This window comes from Schistocerca nitens, chromosome 1, assembly GCF_023898315.1.
Source record: "Schistocerca nitens isolate TAMUIC-IGC-003100 chromosome 1, iqSchNite1.1, whole genome shotgun sequence".
Classification (NCBI taxonomy): domain Eukaryota; kingdom Metazoa; phylum Arthropoda; class Insecta; order Orthoptera; family Acrididae; genus Schistocerca; species Schistocerca nitens.
The window spans coordinates 1,057,883,650-1,057,893,118 of NC_064614.1; positions in this window are offsets into that span (position 1 = coordinate 1,057,883,650).

The window sequence follows — 9,469 nt, forward strand, 5'->3', positions numbered from 1 at the left end:
TTGTTGTAATTATTACGGACCTGCTTGCTACTTAATTTACGAAGTCCAATCTCCCAGTGCGAACAATATTGGCGCACATGTGATATTCAAAGCTGACATGGTAGCGAAAAATAAGAAACCCTGTTATTCCTTAAACGTATAATATTTCGTGCTAGTTTAAAGATTTTCAAATTTGTCATGTGTTTAACTCTCCAGTACAGTTGAACTGGCGATGGTTCGTGGGACTATCAAAACAGATCAGTAATATGCTGTATAGGGAACCAATGCAATTTTATTCCAAAAAATGCATCTTTCATGTTAGTTTCTTTTTCATGCAAGCCAACGAGACCCAAATGTTAATTTCTAGAGGCTCATAAAAATTAAAAGGGAAAGACATTAGAAATTCGCAGAGAAATTAAAAGAAGGAATATTAAATCAGGAAATGGCATAAAACAAAGAGACATAACAGTTAATAAATTCTTGCGAAAACACTGTTAGCGGCTGCAACACTGTCGGGTTCAGCTAAACTGGTGGCTGTCCGACCTTTGCTTAACGTGATTCAGAAGAATGAAGACCTTCAGTTGAGCAACAATAACTTTATTGCGAGCGCGTATCTAACGACGCCCGGCATGCATGGACAGATCGGAGCTATAAAAAATTTGCTTCCGGCCTATACAGAGGATCCTTAATCCTCGGAAACTTCCGTAGTTAGGAAAGAAAACAGTACTCGTCCACACAAGTCAGGAGGCACGGAACTACGCACTAACTCAAGAAACAAGGAATAATAATAATAATAATAATAATAAACAGAACGTATATAAAAGCTAGAAAACACAGCGCCTCTAGAGGCTGGGCGCGGAACTACACAAATGTCGCGTAAAGTAATTACGACCGCATACCACTGCGCTGACACACACACATACCCACACACACACACACACACACACACACACACACACACACACACACACCGGCGAGCACGAAGTAAGATAATACTACTCATTCTACCTAGTTCTACTTTCTGTACGTGTAAAATTCGTTTGAGGTTTCGTCATTTGAAATCTTTGTATTTATTATGTAATTATTGCACGTTTTGTAAATGAGTCAAGGATGCCGGAAACAATTATAAGTGAAGCTTGACGTAATGATTTGCAATTGTTTTAAAATGCGCAAATACTATCTGTGTACTCTTTATGCACATACCACATTACGATCAGTATTGAACGTTACAGTGGAGATAGCCCAACAGCAGTTCACAATTTTTCACACCGAGGGACTGTGTTCGAGTTCCAGAGGGTGAATTTTCCACTGAAAATTTAATGTGATAGATATGACAAGTGAAATTACGTCGCTAGCTATAGAAGAGATTATTGCTGAATCTGTCAGTGTCGCAACAGTTCAAATTATGTTAATTTTATGAAAACTAGAGACTATGGCCGATGACACAGCCACTATGAAAGAACATCAAGATAACTTATCCAATCAGGTTGCGCAAGTTACTGACCAAGTCAAACATCAGTTAAAAACTGAGGTTGCCAATTGCGTGACCAACGAGTTGCAAGCTGATCTGGAAACCGTAACTAATGAGACCTCCGACTTGAAAACCACTATTAGAAGTATTCCTGAACCTGTGGAGGAACTGACTGAAAATATGATTACTTTGCAGTTAGAGCAAGAAACCCTGAAATCCGACCTTCAGTAGGTAGTAACAGAAGTAGAGGATCTCTCCAGTGTTAATGAAATGAAATTAAATGATTTTTCTTATGGAAAAGAACATTTACCAAACTGTATAGCAACTGGCAATAATAATGTCGATTTGTTAGGAACTAGCAATATTACTAACATACATTCGACCAGGACATTATACGATGTCGTATGTACGATATCGTACGTACTGAAGTGTGTTTCCGTCTTTGCCTTAACCGCGCAAGTACGCAGCGACCTTGAATTTATAGTCACTAGATTTTTTTAAATAAACGCTGATGCAAATAATAACGATTAATGTTTAGTGAAAATGAAACAATTTACACTCAAATATAAACTTTTCTTGTCGTGTACGCAAGGACATTGTGTGTGTAACTAACATAACTCAACCCTATGTATCTTTTCACGTCATCCACCGAATGAGGACGTCGTCATAATCTACATGGAACACTGTCCAGAATGGCCCCTGTTCACTAATTCCGAATAACCTTCCTGGATGTTCCTGGCTTCGATGATGGGTCCTGGGATATGACACCATTGCGTCTACTGATCTACACTCCTTGTCCGTCGCCTACAATGCCTGCATCACTGGTCCTATCCAGTTGAAAGTCCCAATTAAAATTTTAATGAATAATATGACTAACCAAATCTTGCAAAAAAGTTTTTAAAGGAACGTCTATCAACAGAAGCAAACCATTTGTGTTTTGGTGTTAGGGTTAGGGTTAAATAATTAAAGGAACTAAGAGTGGTGTACAACTATTCTTAGTGACAATTACCTTAGTATTCTTGAAACATCTCCTTAGAAAAATTAATGAATTACTGTGCTGATAAACCTCTTACGTTATTTGATTTTCAAACAGCTGAGCAAAACTGAACGTACTCAGACATTTCTCTCTTTACTTCTTCTGATCATCGCTAAACTGACACACAATATTTTTTTAGCGCTACGCAATCTGACTTTCAATAATCCCTACAAAAGAATGGCCCTGACTAACAATAATCTATACCTTTCATGAATCACTTACCTCACAAAAATCTTCGTTACTCGAACTACTGCAATACAGTTTGCGCCAATACTGCCAGCTAAATAAAAGATTTTAACTACTGAAGGCACTAACTACTGATAGGCACTGTTAGCAAATGAAAGATTTTGATACAGAAAAAACAATGTATTTACCTTAATAATATTCAAAAGTCATCTACACTCCTGGAAATTGAAATAAGAACACCGTGAATTCATTGTCCCAGGAAGGGGAAACTTCATTGACACATTCCTGGGGTCAGATACATCACATGATCACACTGGCAGAACCACAGGCACATAGACACAGGCAACAGAGCATGCACAATGTCGGCACTAGTACAGTGTATATCCACCTTTCGCAGCAATGCAGGCTGCTATTCTCCCATGGAGACGATCGTAGAGATGCTGGATGTAGTCCTGTGGAACGGCTTGCCATGCCATTTCCACCTGGCGCCTCAGTTGGACCAGCGTTCGTGCTGGACGTGCAGACCGCGTGAGACGACGCTTCATCCAGTCCCAAACATGCTCAATGGGGGACAGATCCGGAGATCTTGCTGCCCAGGGTAGTTGAATTACACCTTCTAGAGCACGTTGGGTGGCACGGGATACATGCGGACGTGCATTGTCCTGTTGGAACAGCAGGTTCCCTTGCCGGTCTAGGAATGGTAGAACGATGGGTTCGATGACGGTTTGGATGTACCGCGCACTATTCAGTGTCCCCTCGACGATCACCAGTGGTGTACGGCCAGTGTAGGAGATCGCTCCCCACACCATGATGCCGGGTGTTGGCCCTGTGTGCCTCGGTCGTATGCAGTCCTGATTGTGGCGCTCACCTGCACGGCGCCAAACACGCATACGACCATCATTGGCACCAAGGCAGAAGCGACTCTCATCGCTGAAGACGACACGTCTCCATTCGTCCCTCCATTCACGCCTGTCGCGACACCACTGGAGGCGGGCTGCACGATGTTGGGGCATGAGCGGAAGACGGCCTAACGGTGTGCGGGACCGTAGCCCAGCTTCATGGAGACGGTTGAGAATGGTCCTCGCCGATACCCCAGGAGCAACAGTGTCCCTAATTTGCTGGGAAGTGGCGGTGCGGTCCCCTACGGCACTGCGTAGGATCCTACGGTCTTGGCGTGCATCCGTGCGTCGCTGCGGTCCGGTCCCAGGTCGACGGGCACGTGCACCTTCCGCCGACCACTGGCGACAACATCGATGTACTGTGGAGACCTCACGCCCCACGTGTTGAGCAATTTGGCGGTACGTCCACCCGGCCTCCCGCATGCCCACTATACGCCCTCGCTCAAAGTCCGTCAACTGCACATACGGTTCACGTCCACGCTGTCGCGGCATGCTACCAGTGTTAAAGACTGCGATGGAGCTCCGTATGCCACGGCAAACTGGCTGACACTGACGGCGACGGTGCACAATTGCTGCGCAGCTAGCGCCATTCGACGGCCAACACCGCGGTTCCTGGTGTGTCCGCTGTGCCGTGCGTGTGATCATTGCTTGTACAGCCCTCTCGCAGTGTCCGGAGCAAGTATGGTGGGTCTGACACACCGGTGTCAATGTGTTCTTTTTTCCATTTCCAGGAGTGTAATACATGTGTATTAAATCGCAACATAACAATGTATTGTTATCTTACATATCATAACCTTTCATGTCAACTGTTTTTATTTACGACCGATAGCGTCCCCAGAGATCTACAATATAACACAGATAAGTTGAGTTTCGCTCCGAAGTTGCTTACGACTGCCAACAACCTCAGCGATCTAGTCGCACGGCGACGTCTCTTTCTATGTGTGTGTCAACGAGACATAAAAAATGTAAGGAGTGTCTGAATGTCGGGGGCAAGGAAAGTTTATAGAGAGGTGAATAAGGTATGGTAACCTTTCAAGGCCAGGACAAGTTTAATAAAAGAAGGGCGAAATTATAAGCGAAGAAAAGGAGATATAAAATTCTTAATTCAAGACCAATTGTACCAAGGAACCCAACAGAAATGAAGAGGATCCACGTAACAGGGCAGACCCACCTAATTTAGAAGAGGTGAGAACTGCAACGAGGAAATTAAAGAAAAACAAGTCTGTGGGAATCGACTGCGTTCCGGCAGAACTTTTCAAGCAAGGGGGCTTTGAATTGGAAAGGAACATCCTGAAACTGGTTAATCTAATATGAGAAAAAGAGAAAATGCCTGAGACATGGAAAGAGGGAATTATATGCCCCATATATAAAAAAGGAGACCAGATTGAATGCGTTAACTATAGAGAGATCACACTGCTTAATCTGGGACATAAAATGCTCTCTAACATATTGCACGACCGACTTCTTCCAATAATACAGAGGGAAATGGAGCCGTACCGATGTGTATTTACCCCATTAAGTCAACTATCGACCAGATATTTACGCTAAGATAAATTCTGGAAACAGCAAAGGAATATGGGGTCGAAACATATCATTTCTTTATTGATTTTAAAGCACTGTATGATAATATAGACAGAGCAACTACATCAAGCAATAGGTGAATTGAGTATTCCAAAAAAAAAAAATGATAAGGGTAGTAATATTTACAATGAGAGGAACGCAAGGTAGCATAAAGACTGGAGGAATTTTGTCCACTACCATGGAAATTAAAAATGGAGTACGGCAAGGTGACACACTGGTGTGTCTGCTATTCACTCCCACCTTGGAGAAAGTGATGAGAGAAGTAAGTACCTCGAAGAGGGGAACGATTTTTCATAAGTCTGTGCAGACACTGGCCTAAGCGGACGACATCAACAAAGTAACAAGAACTCTGACGACAATGGAAGAGATATTCACCACACTTAAACAGGCCAGCAGGAAGCAGGACTAAATAACGACGAGAAGAAAGCAAAATACCTAGCTGCTGGGAAAGCACCCAGGGAGAATATGCCAATCGCAATAACGATAGGTACTTATACCTTTGAAAGAGTCTATTATTTCAAGAACCTGGGTTCGATTGTAACCATTCTAAATGGCACCTCCTATGAAATGAAGCAGAGCCTACTTGCAGCCAATAAAACTTATTCCACCTAAACAAAGTTATTTTCAAGGCTCCTGACTAGAATCACAAAACTAACCATCTATAGAACACTGATCAGACCAGTGCTTGCTTACATACGCCTCTGAGACCTGGGTTCTGACAGCAAAGGATTCTGAATCGCCAGATACGTTCGAGAGAAGGATACTCAGGAGAATCATCGGCCGAATTTGCGAAAGGAAAAGATGGAGGAGGAGAGAGAACCGTGAGTTGTACGCCATCTACAAAGATCAGGCTGTTAGAAGAATTGTGAGCCGGCCGCGGTGGTCTCGCGGTTCTAGGCGCGCAGTCAGGAACCGTGTGACTGCTACGGTCGCAGGTTCGAATCCTGCCTCGGGCATGGATGTGTGTGATGTCCTTAGGTTAGTTAGGTTTAAGTAGTTCTAAGTTCTAGGGGACTAATGACCACAGCAGTTGAGTCCCATAGTGCTCAGAGCCATTTTTGAAGAATTGTGAAGTCATTTAGGCTCAGGTGAGAAGGGCGTGTGGCGCGGATGAATATACGGAAATACCAAAAAAGATTTCACAAGGAAAGACAGGTGGACAGAAAAGACGTGGTCGACGGGAAACTAGATAGAAGGACGGCATCATAGAGGATCTTCGGAAGAAAGGCTACAGTAACTGGAAAATGCTAATAAGGGTCTGGGACAGATGGAAAGAGATAGTTGAAGAGGCCAAGACTCAACACGAGTTGTGGAGCCGCAGATGAACAAGTGTTTGAACATGAGCTCTGTATAATGAGCTTTCCCGAAATCTTGTTTCTTCCGTGTCGTAATTCATGCCATAGCTGCTGATAGTGCCCACGGCGCACGCATGGCTACAAATTAGCAGTCTTTCGAGCAGTATGTAAATATCCTTCTCCTCATACGCGCTTGAAAGCTGTAAAGGGAGGGGGCAAGAGAGGGCACATCCCCCCCCCCCCCGGAATGTGGAGTGTGGGTTTTTTATTCGTTATGGAATTCTCATACACTTCCAAAAAGTGATCCCACAAAACCTCTAGCATAGCCAGTTGTAACAAACACTATGTGGTTGATCGCCGTGGGGAGATACTATAGCAATTACCATCCTCTCATTAGAAAGTGTAACACCAGACACTCAATTATAGAGCACCGGCGTCATTAATCTGTGAGTCGTTCTCCTTTCATAATAATGAGCACACTGCTGTGATGCGGAACGAACGAAAGAGAAAAAAGTCGCTCTTATGTGCCAAATGTTCAAATGTGTGTGAAATCTTATGGGACTTCACTGCTACGGTCATCAGTCCCTAAGCTTACACACGACTTACCCGAAATTATCCTAAGGACAAACACACACACCCATGCCCGAGGGAGGACTCGAACCTCCGCCGGGACCAGCTGCACAGTCCATGACTACAGTGCCTTAGACCTTACGGCTAATCCGGCGCGGCAATCTTACGTGTTACATCGAGACCATCACCATCATTAACCTTCTTGTCCCGACATCCCGACAAGACTCAGTTTTGCCCCGATTTTACAAAGCTACTGTTATGAGCTTGCCTTAAGTACAGATGTAAAGCCATCTGTTAGCGCAACATATAACAGCAGCCTCAGTTAGTTTTATTTCTGTCAAACAAGTTTATGCCGACAAGGTTGTCTAACAGATGACGATGCATGATGCGTATCCTGTATTGATGTTGCAGTCACCTAAATCTAACGCCATCATGCGAGAAAATACCAGATTTCTCCAGCAGTACACGGCTGTACCTATTTAAGTAGCGCCATGCGGAAGAATCGTTCAGTTCCCCTTTGAATGGCGATCTGGTAAGACGATTCTTTTCCACACCTACGAATCCTTAATGCGTCCCATCCTCTGTTATGCCACTCCCGCCTGGATATCCGGCTCCCTCCCCCAAATTTTGTAAGTCCCTCCTGATCCTCGGGCGCCACGCACTCCACCTCGCCTTCCGTATATGCCTCCCATCCCCCATGCGGATCCTCTATGACCTGATACCTTTTCCTTTCCCCCATCTGCTCCTATTCCTCGAACATATCCGCATACTCTACACCTTCCGCCGTCTTGATCTCCCTCATTCCCTGGTTGCTCCTCTCCTCTCCAACCCCCGCCCTCTGCTGCACCTTCACTGTTGTGTCCCCCCTACCCTCCATCTTTCCCAAGATGGATTTCATCAACTCCCCCTCCTGGATGATGCCCTCTCTCCCTCCATTTAACCCTCCTATTAACTCTGATCCTCACATCCCCCTCCCTTCCTGTGTCGTTTTCCTGGGTTACCTCTCCCCCCCCCCCCCACTCTTCCATTATGTTTTTTCCCTGTCTACCCTCTCTCTGCCTCCCTTCTCTCCCCCTGAGTCCTTTTGCATTTCCCTCCTCCGCCTTTCCCCATTCCCTCTCGCGTCTGCCCTTACCCCCCCCCCCCTATGAGTTTTCTCCTGCAGTCGGTCCCCCCCCTTTCGTTTTTCCTCTCCTCCCCCTTCCCCCCCCCCCTCTGCCTTTTGCTGTGGTGCGTCATCTTCGTGCCGACTTTTTAGTGCAGTGTTTCCATTGATTGTTAAAGTGTTGTGCACCTTTTCCGAAGAGTTGCGAACAGACATCATATTGTCAGTGGGTGCGAGTTTTATATCTCTTGCGAACAGAAACCAGACTGTCGCCGTGTTTTTTAATTGTCTGTCTACTATTTTACCTGTCTGCTTCCCGTGTATTTTATTATTTATGTTTTAACTTTCCACAATTTTCCGTCGTTTTACAGTTTAAGTCACCATTTTATGGCCGGCTTTTATTGTTTCCTATCTTCTTATGTTTTAAAAATTCTGAACGCTGAAGAGCGGCGTACTGAGCTGCTGCCAGCCCGCCCCCTTTAGAGGGAATCGAAATTCAATAAAGAAAAAAAAAGATGATTCTTTCTAAATGTAATAAGTAATGTTTGAAGTTTTTACTGCCGGTAGGACGTGAAGTGTATAATCACATGTACTTTGATGACTAAAGTGTTATAGTTGACTGTTTACTATCTAATAAACTGATCACAGCTTACGAAAATACCTAAGGATGGAAAGAGAAAATGTCACTTTTCGGCTGATTACACAAAAGACTGATCGTTTGTCAAGAAAGGACGTAGGGATCAGGAAGCGTGGTGTGAGATTTATAGCTGCTTCATCTCAGTAAGTCTCGGAGATGAGGCATATGTGAGGCATCAAATTTCTACGAAGAATCATACAAATACATTCGCGGTAGCACTGAAAGCAAAGCCTATTTCTACATTCATAGTTAAAGATACTCAGGAAGAACTGTTCGTTGCTGCAGTAGAACTAACAACAGCTTATACAGTTGTTAAGCATCACCAGTCCTTCAGTTCTCTTGACTGTACCGTAAAACAATGCTGTAATGTATCCTGACACCTAAAGTCGCCGCAAAGCAGTCTACAGTCAAAGCTACAGCGATGGTTGAAAATATTCTCGCACCACACTTCGTGTCCCAATGCAAGAAGTTTCATTTTACGGCATATCACCGAAGTATCGAACCACAAGGCTGAAAAGGATGTTTCCTTTAGTTGTTTAATACTTCAATGAAATTGACGGAAACCAACGTAAGCTGTTGAAGTTTGATTCACTGAATAACGAAACGTCGGGCACAGCTGCAAACTTTTGTATGGATACTTTAAGACAACTGCAAATTCTGTTAGATAAATTAATCGCCTTTTATGGAGACAATATCAATACCAATTTCAG